The following is a 13,702-nucleotide window of genomic DNA, read 5'->3' on the forward strand; positions in this document are numbered from 1 at the left end:
CCGGGCCCTCGCGGCGAAGGAGGCGGTGCCTGGGGCTGTGCAGGTGCAATTCGAGTAGGATCTGGTCCCTCCTTAGAGCGGCCTGGAGCTTGCTAATTGCTAACGTTCTGGTGCCTGTTTACCCGCCCTTTTTCACAGCTTTGACCAGCGGTGCCCCTTGCGTGAGTGGACATTTCTATGTATGTCTCGCCCGGCGCCGCCCGGAAGGCTCAAGGTGCGAGCCCTTCGGGTCGAGGAGGCGCCTTGTGGGAGTCTGCGCCTGAGGGATGGGGCGGGCGACGCGGGAGAGCGGTGAGGGTCTAACTCCTCGCTCTGAGATTAAAAGAAAAGAACGGAACGGCCCCACGAAGAGGCAGGGGGCGCCCCCGGGACGTGGCAAGTGAGTGACCGAGCTGAGACCCCAGGGCCCTGAGCCCCCTCCCCTGGCTGAGACTTCATCTGGTGCAGCGCCCAGCGTCAGCCCCTTCTCTTCAGCCTGGGCGGCTGTCAGCTGTGGATGGAGAAGGTCCTCTTATTGCCGTTCGGAGACGCCTAGTGAAAGAATAGGAGAGCAGAGTTCCCGTCGGTGAGAGGTGGTAGCTGGCGTGAAAATGTGAGCCCGATGCGAGTTCACAGCTCGGATCTGTGGACGTGCATTGAAATTGGCGGAGGGCAGTGCAGTTGGTCAGGAGAGCGGGGAAAATAAATATTCGTGTTATTGTTTTAATCTCACTTGTGGCTTCTTTACTCCCCAACGCCAAGGCATTTTTAAAAGAGTGAAAAGAGCTGCTGCAGAGGTTTCGAAAGGATGCTATTTTTAATACATAAGTGAGTTAGTATCTCTCAGCAGAATCTTTATTTAAAAGCACGTTTACGATAAAGTTGAGTCAGTTGTCTGGCGTCTGGTTCCCGTCACGGATTCCATCTGCTCCAGCATCTCATCCTGTTGAAGTTCTCAGTGCTTATAAACCTCATAAGCAGTTTACAGCTCTGCACTCAATGCCGGTGTTTGATCTTGTCCACATTCAACAAAGGCGGGTTTTCAAGGTGGCCTTGTGAAGCTAACTCCCACCAAACATATGTTCTACAGTATGGGAAGTATTTCTGTAATAGTTAAGGCATTCTAATAGTGGACTGCTTTAGCTTTACCAGAGCCGCTCATTTCTTTTACACTGTGTCTATCAAGGGCGGCTTATAGAAAGATAGTATTTTTTAAATATGACTGATGAGATATAAAACAGAGGAAAGGAGTCTTGGATTACTTCTGAGTCAAAAAAAGGAATACTTTTTAAATTTAAGTTTATATGTATTTAATGATAAGTATATAAAGTGAAACCTGACAGAATTACAAAGAAAAAAACAGATGGTCATGTTGGGTGATTTTTAACAAGCCTTTCTCAGTGATTGTTAAGATGAGCAAAAGAAAAATCAATGAGGATACAGAAAGTTTGAATAACATGATTTACAAACTTGACCTAATGAATGTACATGGAATAACACAACCAAAATCAGAATGTACGTTTTTTTGAAAGCAAACATGACGCATTACCAAAACTGACCACATCCTTAGCTGTAACGCAACTCTCAACAAATTTTTAAGATTGAAATCACCCAGCACGTTTTTTTTACCAAAATGCAATTAAGCTAGAACTCAATAAAGAACTATAAAAACAAGTCCATATAACCCTTAGTCAGAGTCGTAATGGTAATGAGAAAATATTTTGAGCTGAATAAAATACAATAGCAAGACCTGTGGAATGAAGCTAAAGCAATATTTGGAGGGAAATTGATAGCCTTAAGTAAGTATATTAGAAAAGAGGCTGAAAAGTCTTTAGCTAAACATCCCTTTTCAAGAAGTTAGAAAAAGGAGAGAAAAATTAAAGGAAGTAGAAAGAGGGAAATAATGTTAAGAGCAGAAACTAGTGAAATGGGAAACAAAAGTAGTGGTGTACCAGAGACAACCTGTACTGGCTCAAGAGAGCCAATTGTGCACACCTCTTTCTAACTCCATGGTCAATAACATCAAATTGGTAGCTTGAAATTGCCCATGATAGGCGTATTCACAGACTGGAAATCAGCAAATAAGCTAGTGTTTTGTTGTGTTCAGAGCCAATTCATTATCACCCCACTGCATATAGTAGATTCAAAAAATCCAGAAGTTGATTTTTTTGGAAAAGACTAATAAAATTGACAAATATCTGATAGTATGGAGCAATGAAAGGAGAAATGTACACAACCAATATCAGTAAAGAAAACCATACTTTGGACATCAAAGTTAGAACAACCTATAAACAATTTAATGCAAATAAAATTTAGATGAATGTACAAATTTCAAGAAAAACACAACTAGCTGACTCAAGACGTAAAAAATATGAATAATCCTAAACCATTAAATAATTTGAGTCAGTAGTCAAGAGTCTTCACATGCAAATTCCAGGTGCATGGCTCCACCAGTAAATCCCTCCAAACGTTGAAATAATTCCGTTCTTATTGTATGAGGCTGCCATAACTTTTGTACTAATTACAAAATCCCCAAACCTCTGAAACACCAGACTCTTTAGAACTCATTTGGTGAAAAATGTGACATGAGGCTCTTTATTCATTATTTATTTGTCATTATATATATCACTTATTATTTATATATCACTTAGGTGACTATATATATGTTTTGCTGTAAAAATACCAATATGTTTGATTATAGATGTTGTCAGAGTTCTTGCTGAGAGTATTACATAGTATATGTTGTATGTTCCATAATAGCTTTCCAATATCCAAAAAAGTCTGCATTTCAAAACACATATGGCTCCAAGGATTTCAGATAAATTATGTGAACCTGTATGGAGTAACGTTTTTATGAATTTAAGATTGAGAAGAATTTGTTTTAGCTGTAAAGGAAAAGATCAATAAATTCAACTACATTAAAATTAAGGACTTTTATTTACCAAACAACGCTATAAAGGGAGTGGAAAAGACAAAGCCACAATGTGAGAGAAGTTTGCAAGACTTATAACAAAGAATTAGTACCTAGAATATATAAAGAACAACTACAAATCAATAGACAACATAATTTTTTAAATAGGTAAAAGGCTTAAATAGGCACAGTACCAAAGATGAAATAGAAATGACCAGTGTAAGAAAATATGCACGTCCTTATTAGTAACCACAGAAATGAACATGAAAATCACAATGCAATACTATTAAAAACCCACGTAGACACCCACCCGTCCAAATAATAATTAAAAAGTCTGACATTAACAAATTTTAACAAGGATGAAGCGAAAAGAATCCTCGTACACTGAAGGTAGTATTATGGATACAATCCTTTGAAAACTGTGTGGCATTATCTACTAAAATTGAAGATACACAGTCACTATGACTCAGCAATTCTGTTCTACAGAATCTCTTGTATGTGCATCTTTGTAATAGCTAAAAACAGCATACAACCCAAACTTAGGTCAACAACAGAATGAATAAATTACGGCATAGTCACACTGTGAAATATGATGCAGCAATGAAAAGGAGCAAATTGTAGCCAACCATTTACAATAACATGATGAATCTCAATATTGAGTGAAGGAAGCAAGTCGAACAAAGAATAGACACTGTGTGTTTCCACTTACATAAGGTTCAAAAACTGGTAAAATTCAACTACACTTTAGGATATATACATAAGTAGTAAAACCATTAGGAAAAGAGAAATGGGTTATGATCAGGGAGGGATACACGGGGGGATTCTGAGATGCTGACAATATTCTATTTCTGGACCTGCATGTTTGTTTTATAATTATTCTTTAAATAAACTGTACAAGTATGTCTTAGTCACTCTTCTGGATGAATGATATATGTCACAATTTTTAAACAAAGAAAGAAAATAGAGTAATTGTTTGGCCTGAGAAAGGTTATCTTTAGTACACAGAAAGGTAAAAATAATGGTCATATAGAACATTTATAGTGTGATTACTAAATTGTTAATGGATTTAACGTCTTATGTGCTCTTCTAGGTCCAAAGTTGGTAGTCTTAACGCTAACTGCCACCTGTGCAGCTGGGCAATTCCTACTGGGCAGTGGTGGGCCTAAGGCACAGACAGAGGAAGTATTACCAAAGGGATTCAATGAACTGTAATAATGGTCCAACCCTTACCCCCAAGGAGGTCTGTGGTTCTCCACTTGAGAAACACTGGTTTAGCCAACAGAGTAAAAACATCTAGAAAAGAACTTTTGAGATGTTGATAAGGCAAAAAAAAAGAAAAAAAAAGAAAAAAATTAATGCAGGATAAAAGTTTCAAAAACCAAATTCACCTTATAAAATATTGACTATGGACAAATAAAAGAATGTAGGTGCCATAAGATGATTTCAGATGTGCTGTTTTGACACAAAGGGAGTGAAATCTCCCAGCCTATGTTTGGAGGAGAGAGGAGGCGAAGAGAAGTCAGTGTGAAGAGGTGGAAGACATGTGCTGGCTGTTCCATCCAGAAGAAATTTCCTGTGGGTGTTCTCTAGTCTGATCTAAGTAGAACCCCAAACCACTGGTAGGCAGGGCCAGACAGACCCAGTAGCACTGAAAACGTATGTGTTGTTTTTCTGTTGCTGCCCACAGACTTTTATTTATAATCTGTACTGTTTTACATAGCAGTTATCACAGACACCTACTCAGGGACACAAACAGGCGCAAGTCCTGTGACTTCAGTGTTGCTGCAGAGATCCTTCTGAATTACTTTTCGAGCTCTGCCCTGGCTCCTGTCTTTATGCTCCAAGATGCTGTCCTTTTTTTTTTCCCTCTTTTCTCTGCGTTCTGTTTTCCTCGGTGAGCTGATTCACTTGCATAGCTTCAGTTATCACTTCCATCAGAAAGACTTGCAGGTCTGTATTTTAGTCCTAAAAGAACCTTTGTGCCAGTTTTCTCTTTGCAGCTCCCTAATGGACGTCTCTACTCGTCTGTCCTTCCATCAAAATCTCATAGCATTCTCTCCAGGAAGCTCCTCTCTCTAAGCTGTTTCTTTTCATCGGTTCTACAACTCCTTTGTCTGCCAGTTAGGAACCCTTGAATCCTCTTCCGTGCTTCTTGCTGTGTGCTTACACAGCCAATCTACTTCATAGACATCAAGCACCTGCCCAGGGCCAGGCCCTGCTCTAGGCCTTAGGGATAGAAAGACAAATAGGGATAGGTCTCGGCCCTTGAGAAGCTCAGTCTAGCAGGGGATGTAGGCCATATTATGCTCTAATAAAGGGTAGTCGGAGCATGACAGAGGTGTGCACCAGCACAGTGGGAACTCGGAGGGGAGCTTGCCCAGAGAAATCAGGAAGGGAAACACAGGCAGCATTAGAGACAGCAGTGTATACGTTCTGGAACCAGACTGGGCTGGAATCCTACCTCCTCCAGGGTCAAGCTGTGTGACCTTGGGCAGCTTACTAAACCTTTGCGCACATTGGTTTCCTCAACTGAGAATGTGGAGGAGAGTAATATCTACATCAGGTTTCTTGTGCAAGTTAAACGAAATAATCCATGCAAAGCACTTAGACCAGTGCCTAGCATACAGAAAGATTTCATTCATTCAACAAATATTTATTGAGAACTTACTATGTGCCAGGCACTGTTTTAAGGACTTGGGAGACGTTAGAGAACAGTGTATGTAGGTGAACATTCCTGCCCTCATGGAACGTGCATTCTAGCAGGGAGACAATAGCCACAAACATAAAAAAATAACTTCTATGTATAGTAGATTAGATAAGTGTTATAGGAAAAAGAACAAGATAAGTGCTAGTTATTAATACTACTATATTTTAGAGATCACTTGATCTTGGACTTAAAGGGAGAGAAATTCTTTAAAGAGAATAATACTATGTTTCATCAAATCTAAGATGCAGTAATTATAATTTTCACCTTTATTTTATGTACCAGTAGGAAAGGAAAAAGCACTGCCAATTAAACTATAGCACAATGCTTTTTTATTACCCAGGATTCCTATCTTAAACTTATTAAAACCTATTTAGACATATTTAGGCATGAAATTTTTTAAATCATGTCACACTTATACATACATAAGAAGGAAAATAAAAGCAGAAATTGATTAAAGTATGCCTAAAACTTCTTATATTTGGAGTTCTAGTCTTAGGATTCAGTCACCAATGTCTTTTTCCATCAATCTTATCATCTATGCCATTAAGCACTTTGAGCCAGTCTTCTTATCTTCTCCCCTCCTCCCCTCCTCTTGTCTTGTCTTTTAGGATGCGCAGAAGAGCTAAAAGCCATTGGTGCTGAGCAGTTCAGCCAACTTTGCAATTAGGTAAGCATCTGTATTCCAGGCACGTTGCTAAACACGCTTACCCTCTCCTCCAGCCCTTCCCTTACTGCTTTGATTCCAAGAGGTTAAGAGTGCCCCCTTCTGATCTCCTAGATTTTCGTCTAGGCAGCTGACACTCTGCAAGTTTGGATGCTTGTCCTTTTGATGTGTAAGCACACACAGGCAGTGATAACTATGTTGTGGTTAGCTTCTGGGCAACACGACTGTTAGACACCATCCTAGTGTCTCACATGTGAAAATGTGGGAACAAAAATGGAGGTGTTAGAGTCAATGAAATACTGCAGTAATAACCACACTATTTTCCTTTTCTGAGTATTTGCTCTTTGTCAGGCACTGGGCTAAACATTTTATACCTACGATCTCATTTACTCTTTAGAACAACCCATTGAGGTAAGCACCCTATTATTCCCATTTTACAGAGCTGCATTATCCAATAGAAATATAAGGTAAGCCACATACGTAGTTTTAAATTTTCTAGTAACTACATTTAAAAAAAGTAAAATAGAAACAGGTGAAATTAATTGTAATAATATATTTCCTTTAACCCAATATATTTAAAATATTATCATTTCATCCTGTAATCAACCTAAAATATTAATATTTCTTTTTTTTCCATACTAAGTCTTCTAAATCCAGTGTGTATTTTAACTTAAAACACATCTTAGTTTGGACTAACACATTTCAAGTGCTCAGTGGCCACATGTGGCTAACAGCGACCATATTGGACAGCACAGTTAGAGATGACAGGTTTCGAGAGTTTAAGTTGTCTAAGACACACATTAAGTGTGGGGCAGAGTGGAAACTCCAAGTCAGATCTTAACAAAGGGTTATGCTCTCTAAACTGTACCCTATGGGAGGGAAGAACCTTCTGGACAGAGCAAACAGTAATACAAATATCCAGAGTTGGGGCAGAGCAAGTCTCTTATAAACTGTAAATGACTGACTATGGTTGAAACATAGGCTATGGGATGGGGGTCTGGGGCGGAGGGGATCGTAGGCCTCTGTCACTGGAGCCTACTGTTCCTGGATTGAAAACAGCGCTTAACTCTTTTCTTCTAAATTCTGACCCTTTCATTCACATGTTTAACAGACATCTATTCAGTCCCTACCACCGGTATGGGGCCACTATGGTGATCCAGACAGAGTCCCGGCCTGAAGTTGTTGCCAAGCCCCCCACTCCCTCAGGCCATGTATGATGGATTCTGTGTCGTCCAAGTTCCAGGTCCTTTCCCTCCCATCCATCCTGCCCTACACGGGCAGACGAAGCCTTCGCAAGTGCTGCTTTCATCATGTTCCCCGTTCCTCAAGAACAACAATGAACAGCTATTTGATTTCTCAGTCTTGCTCTCTGGGGTCTCCGTAATCTGACTCCAGCCTTTCCTGACCATGCTGATTCCTCCCTGCTCTCTCAGTCAGGTCCCCTCCTGACCCACGTGTCCACCCACTCATTCCCACATCTATACTAGTTCTTATCTCTGCGTTGCCTTGATGCCCTTCTCCCTGCTCAGCAGCCAAACTCATACACCCTGCCAGACTTAGCCCACCAATATCCTTCCAGAAGACTTCGGTGACAGGAGGCCACGTTCATTTTGTCCTTGCCTAACAGCTTTTGTATTTGTAGGCGGTAAAACATGCTTGTAATTAACCCTGTCCATTTATTTCACATCTGTACGTTTGGTCCCCTCAACTCTATGTAGGGCAGGGGGTTGATAATTATTAATACAGACTACCTTATAACTGCATGTGGAAGACACTTAGGAAACACCTGCATGAAAGACAGGAAACACATGTTGAAACGGAATTGCTTTACTTAATACAGAATCTCTCTCATTTGATCTGCAAACACTTGCAGAGTGTCTTAGGTACCAAGCCTGAAGTAGTGGAAAGCAGAGCTAAGTGAAACCCAGTCCTTGCCTTAGATTTGTGCATGATCTGGTGAGGGGAGTCAGACATGAAAACCAAAAGCCACAATGTAGCATATATTAATACTGAGCTATGGGCCAAGCGCTATGAACGTAGAAGACAGAGTAACACATTCTTCCTGGGGGAGCCAGGGACCTTCCCTGAGGAAGTGAACTTTGAGCTCACCTTAAAGGATGAGAGGACGTTTCCCAAATATGATGGGAAAGGAGGCATTTCAGAGACCCACGTGCACAAAGGGACGTGGTACTGTCACGGGGACATATAGGTTGCCTTACTGCTCTTCAAACTCACTAAGCACTTCCCCACTTTAGAGCCTTTGTACTTGCTGGTCCCTGGGGCCCCTCTGCCTGCAATGTTTTCCCCCAACCACCTCTCCTCCTCCAAGTCATTGCTCACCTAGGTCTACCCAAATGTCCCTATTTAAATGGAAACCTGCTCCCACCTCCTTTGATGATCTCAATACCAATTTTGAATATTCCATTCTTTCCCCATTGATTTAAGATGTCAAATTAATCCATGGATGTTTGTAATATTTATAGTCTCTGCTGGGTAAATCAATCCATCTACTATATCTATGTATCTATGTATCTGTCTCTCCATATCCATCCATCCATCTATACAGCTAAGCTTGTCTTATTCACTCAAAACCCATACATTTGTTGTTGTTGTTGTTATTATTTGTTGATTACTGAGAGAGGCATATTAAATATGTCACTAAAATTATGTATTTGTTTCTCTTTTTATATTTCTAACAGTTAGAATAGCTCACAGCTATTTGTTAGGATTATATATTCCATCAATATAAAGTCCCTATTTACTCACTTAATATTTCTGGCCTTGAATTTTATTATATTATCTGGTATTAGTATGACCTCATCTACTTTCTTTTTTGTAGCATTTCTTCAGTATATCTTTTCTCAGTCTTTTATTTTCAACCTTTTTTTCTGTCGTTTCATTTTAGTTTTACCTATTATATACAGCGTATAGTGACATTTAAAAAATCTTATCTGAGAATCTTTGTTTTTAAATGGGTGATTGTAACCTATTTTCATTTACAAGGATTACAAATATGTTTCAAATTATTCCAGGCTATCCAAGCCTCTTTCTAGTAATCTGGAGCAAATGGGAGCCCATGTTCCATAGACTTAGTATTTGAAAGTTACGAATCAAGCTAAAATTAATAGGTTCCATTCTTTATCCCGATAAATGTACCTTTGTAATGGCGACATTTAAAAGTATGTTTATAAGTATGATCTTTGTATGACTACAAGTTGCCAAAATGTCAAAGACAGCTGAATTAAATTATTCCATACTGGGTGTCATATTGATGGATGTCTTAGTCTATGCGTGCTGCTGTAACAAGATAGCACAGACTGGGTAGCTTCTAAACTATAAAAATTTTCTCTTGCCATTATGGAGGCTGGCAGTCCGAGATCAGGGTGCCAGCGTGGTCAGATGAGGGTTCCCTTCGGGGTAATAGACTGCTCCTTGTATTGCCACCTGTGGGATCTCTGTTATAAGAGAACTGACGAATCCCATTCATGAGGGCTCCACCCTCAGAACCTAATCGCCTCCCAAAGGCCCCACGTCCGAAGGGGTTAGAATTTCAACATACGAATTTTAGATGGATACATTCAGACCATAGCAATGGACCCACAATATTTGATTAATTAAATAATTTATACAAAAGTATATATTTATTCTACAAAATGCATTTTTCTTGGCTTCATTTCAGCAAAATTATGATGCTAAATAAAGATTTTCACATAATTTGTGTACAGATCTAAAAGAATTAAAAAGTAAATGTAGCTGTATTCAAAGTACACAAAATTTGAATATGCATTCATAAAAAATGTAAATTGAAGTCAATGTAAAGAATTGAAAAATTAAAATTGTTTTTACATACATTCACAGTATGGTTATTCTAAAATATTCAAACTTATCTATTAAAATTTAAAAGGCAAAATAAATGATAATCAATGGCTATGAAACAATAAATCATTATTAAAAGAGAGTTGAATTTTTATTTAATTTTCTGAAAATTTAAATTTTTTAATAAAAAATATAGTGTTTGCAAGTTTAATGTACAAAGTTTATCTGGTTGTCAATTTAACAAGTTGTACCATATTTCATTCATGTTAAATCTAGACCACTATGCATACACCTTTGAATATTATGAATTGCTTAACATTGAAAATATTCTTTATTCACCAAGTGCAACTGTTATGAATATCATACTAATTTGTGAGTATCTTCAGAACCATGAATTGGAACACAAATGGGGGCTTGCCACTCCTGGGAAAAAGGTATTTTGTAATTCAAGAACTGACTGCATTCCTGGTACCTGAGAAGAAGGACTTGACGAGTTAATGTATTTTTTCTCTTACTGAAGTACTTCTGCCATGCAAATCTTCCCTCTACACCGAAGCATCTACGTGCTGACATCAGCAGTGACACAACACCAAACTTTCGTGATATTGGGATGCAGTCACCATCTGTTTCAAGGACCTAGACCCAGTTATGAGAGCTGATATTTAGAGTTGAGTCCCAGAGCTGAAGGCTGGATCCAGTGACTGAGTAACCTGTTCTTGTTTTATACAATCCTCTGAAAATATTAATCATACCTTATTTTAAAGTCTTATGTTCATTAATTTACTCTTTTTCCTCAGATTGTAGTACCGCTGACTTCTGTGTTTAATAGCTTCATTCGTAGTGTTGGTTTTGCTTAAATGCTCGGTGAATCTTGTAGTCTATCTGTTCATACTCATCACTGCTAATTTATGTTTTAGTCAGTATCCTGACTCATTTCATTGAGGGGAATTATAGTTGGGTGGGGTGTGTGGATAGACTGCCTTCTGTGTGTGGGGTCTCTCCCTGGCCCACTTGGAGGGTCTCTTGTGTCATGACTTCCCCTTCGGGAAATAATCACCGTGTGCCAGAATCAGCTGCATCTTTCCTTTTTCTTCTTCACCTCTACTGGGTTGAGGGGGCCCAGAGTTATCTCATCCTAGTTCTGCTCCCCTCACCATCGCAAACAAATACAGCTCTTCCCAGGCAGGTTAATCCCTTTGGTTAGCAAGCATTCTAGCATTTAACCCTAGGGGCACGTGCCACAACTGCCTGCCTTCGTCCTACCCGGCTGTTTGGATTCGTGAGCGTTGTCAGCGCTGCCCCTTTATGTTTTCATTTTGGTGGGGAGTTTCTCTGGAGCCATGTAGGGGGAAATGGCTCATACTCTTGATAACACTTTCTCCTGTGTATGTTTTAAATGGCAGTTTCATTTGCTTAGTTTCCTTTCCATGAGTAAAATCGCACCTCCTTTCTATCCTCAAGAACTCCTCAACATTCCTGAGCCTCTATTTTCAGGACTTGGGTTGGGAGAGAAAATAGGTACTTCATCTGCCATCTTAATCTAATCTCTTTCCTGACATTTTTTTCCTCCATTTTGAATAAAAGACTTTTTTAAAGAGCAGTTTTAGGTTCACAGCAAAATTGAGAGGAAGGTACAGAGATTTCCCATATGCCCCCTGCCTCCACGCATGCATAGCCTGTTATCAACATCACTAACCAGAGTGGTCTCTTTGTTACAATTGATGAATGTACATTGACACATCATCATCACTCAATGTCCATAGTTTACCTTAGGGTTCACTCTTGGTGTTGGACATTCTATGGGTTTGGACAAATGTTTGATGTGTATCCTTTATTACAGTGTCATCCAGAGTCTTTTCACTGCCCCAACAACAGTGTTCTGCCTATTCATCTCTCCTCCTCCCCCAACCCCTGGCAACCCCTGATCTTTATACTGCCTTCATAGTTTGCCTTTTCCAGAATGTCATATAGTTGGATCATACAATATGTAGCTTTTTCAAATTGGCTTCTTTCACTTAGTAACATGTATTTAAGTTTCCTCCATGTTTTCATGGCTTGATGGCTCATTTCTTTTTAGCACTGAATAATATTCTAGTGTCTGGATGTAACACAGTTTATTTATTTATTCACCTACTGAAGGACATCTTGGTGCTTCTAACTCTTGGCAATTATGAATAAAGCTGTTATAAACATCCGTGTGCAGGTTTTTGTGTGGACATGAGTTTTTAACTTCTTTGGGAAGAATGGGATTACTGGATCGTATTGTAAAACTATGTTTAGCTTTATAAGAAACTGCCAAACTATGTTCCAAAGTGCCTATACCATTTTGCCTTCCCACCATCAGTGAATGAGAGTTCCTATTGCTCCGTATCCTCACTAACGTTTGGTGTTCTCAGTGTTCCAGATTTTGGCCATTCTCATAGGTATACAGTGGTGTCTCATTGTTGTTTTAATTTGCGCTTCCCTGATGACATGTGATGTAGAGCATCTTTTCACATGCCTATTTATCACTATATAACTTCTTTGGCGAGCTGTCTGTGAAGATCTTTGGCCTATTTTTTAATTGTTTTGTTTGTTTTCTTATTGAGTTTTAAGAGTTCTTTGTATATTTTGGATAACAATCCTTTATGAGATGTGTCTTTTGCAAATACTTTTTCTCCCAGTCTGTGGCTTGTCTCCTCATTCTCTTGACACTACTTTTGCAGAGAAGTTTTCAATTTTAGTGATGTCCAAATTATGAATTATTTCTTTCGTAGATCATGCTTTTAGTATTGTATCTAAAAAATCATTACCATACCCAAGGCCATCTAGGTTTTCTCCTGTGTTGTCTTCTAGGAGTTTGACAGTTTTCCATTTTACCTTTAGGTCTATGATCTATTTTGAGTTAATTTTTGGAAAGGTGTAAGATCCGTGTTTAGATTCATGTTTTTGCATGTGGATGTCCAGTTGTTCCTGCACCATTGTGTAAGAGACTATCTTTGCTCCATTGTTTTGCCTTTGATCCTTTGTCAAAGATCAGTTGGCTATATTTATTTCTATAAATAAATCTATTTCTGGGTTCTCGATTCTATTCCATTGATTTGTCTGTTCTTTCACCAATACCACACTGTCTTGATTACTGTAGCTTTACAGCAAGTCTTGAAATCAAGTAGTGTCAGTCCTCTAACTTTGTTCTTCTCCTTCAATATTGGGTTGGCTGTTCTGGGTCTTTTACCTTTCCATATCAACTTTAGAATCATTTTTGTCAATATCTATATCATAACTTGCTGGAATTTTTAATGCAATTAGATTGAATTTATAGATCAAGTTTGGAAGAACTGATGTCTTAATATTGAGTCTTCCTATCTATGAACATGGAATATCTCTACATCTATTTGATTCTTTTATTTTATTCATGTGAGTTTTGTGGTTTTCCTCATATAGATCTTATCCATATTTTGTTAGATTTATGACTGCATATTTCATTTTTGAGAGGTGCTAATGTAAATACTATTGTGTTTTTAATTTCAAATTCCACTTTTTCACCACTGGCTTATAGGAAAGTGATTGCTTTTTGTATATTAACCTTGTATCCTGCAACCTTGCTATAATTCACTTACTAGTTCTAGGAGTTTTTTGTCGATTC

The 13,702-nt window shown here is 38.8% G+C and overlaps 1 long non-coding RNA gene across 2 annotated transcripts; it reads left to right on the forward strand.

The window, feature by feature from the left end:
- The first annotated feature begins 2 nt into the window (after positions 1-2).
- On the forward strand, positions 3-12,277 carry LOC102149873 (uncharacterized). 2 transcript variants are annotated; one of them, XR_011437808.1, is made up of 4 exons: positions 3-161; positions 6,206-6,264; positions 6,702-6,728; positions 7,373-10,935. It is a non-coding gene; the product is annotated as an uncharacterized lncRNA (long non-coding RNA). The 2 variants fall into 2 exon arrangements; XR_288907.4 differs by lacking the exon at positions 6,702-6,728 and having other exon boundaries at positions 11-161; positions 10,598-12,277.
- Positions 12,278-13,702: the final 1,425 nt, after the last annotated feature.

This window comes from Equus caballus, chromosome 1, assembly GCF_041296265.1.
Source record: "Equus caballus isolate H_3958 breed thoroughbred chromosome 1, TB-T2T, whole genome shotgun sequence".
Lineage (NCBI taxonomy): Eukaryota > Metazoa > Chordata > Mammalia > Perissodactyla > Equidae > Equus > Equus caballus.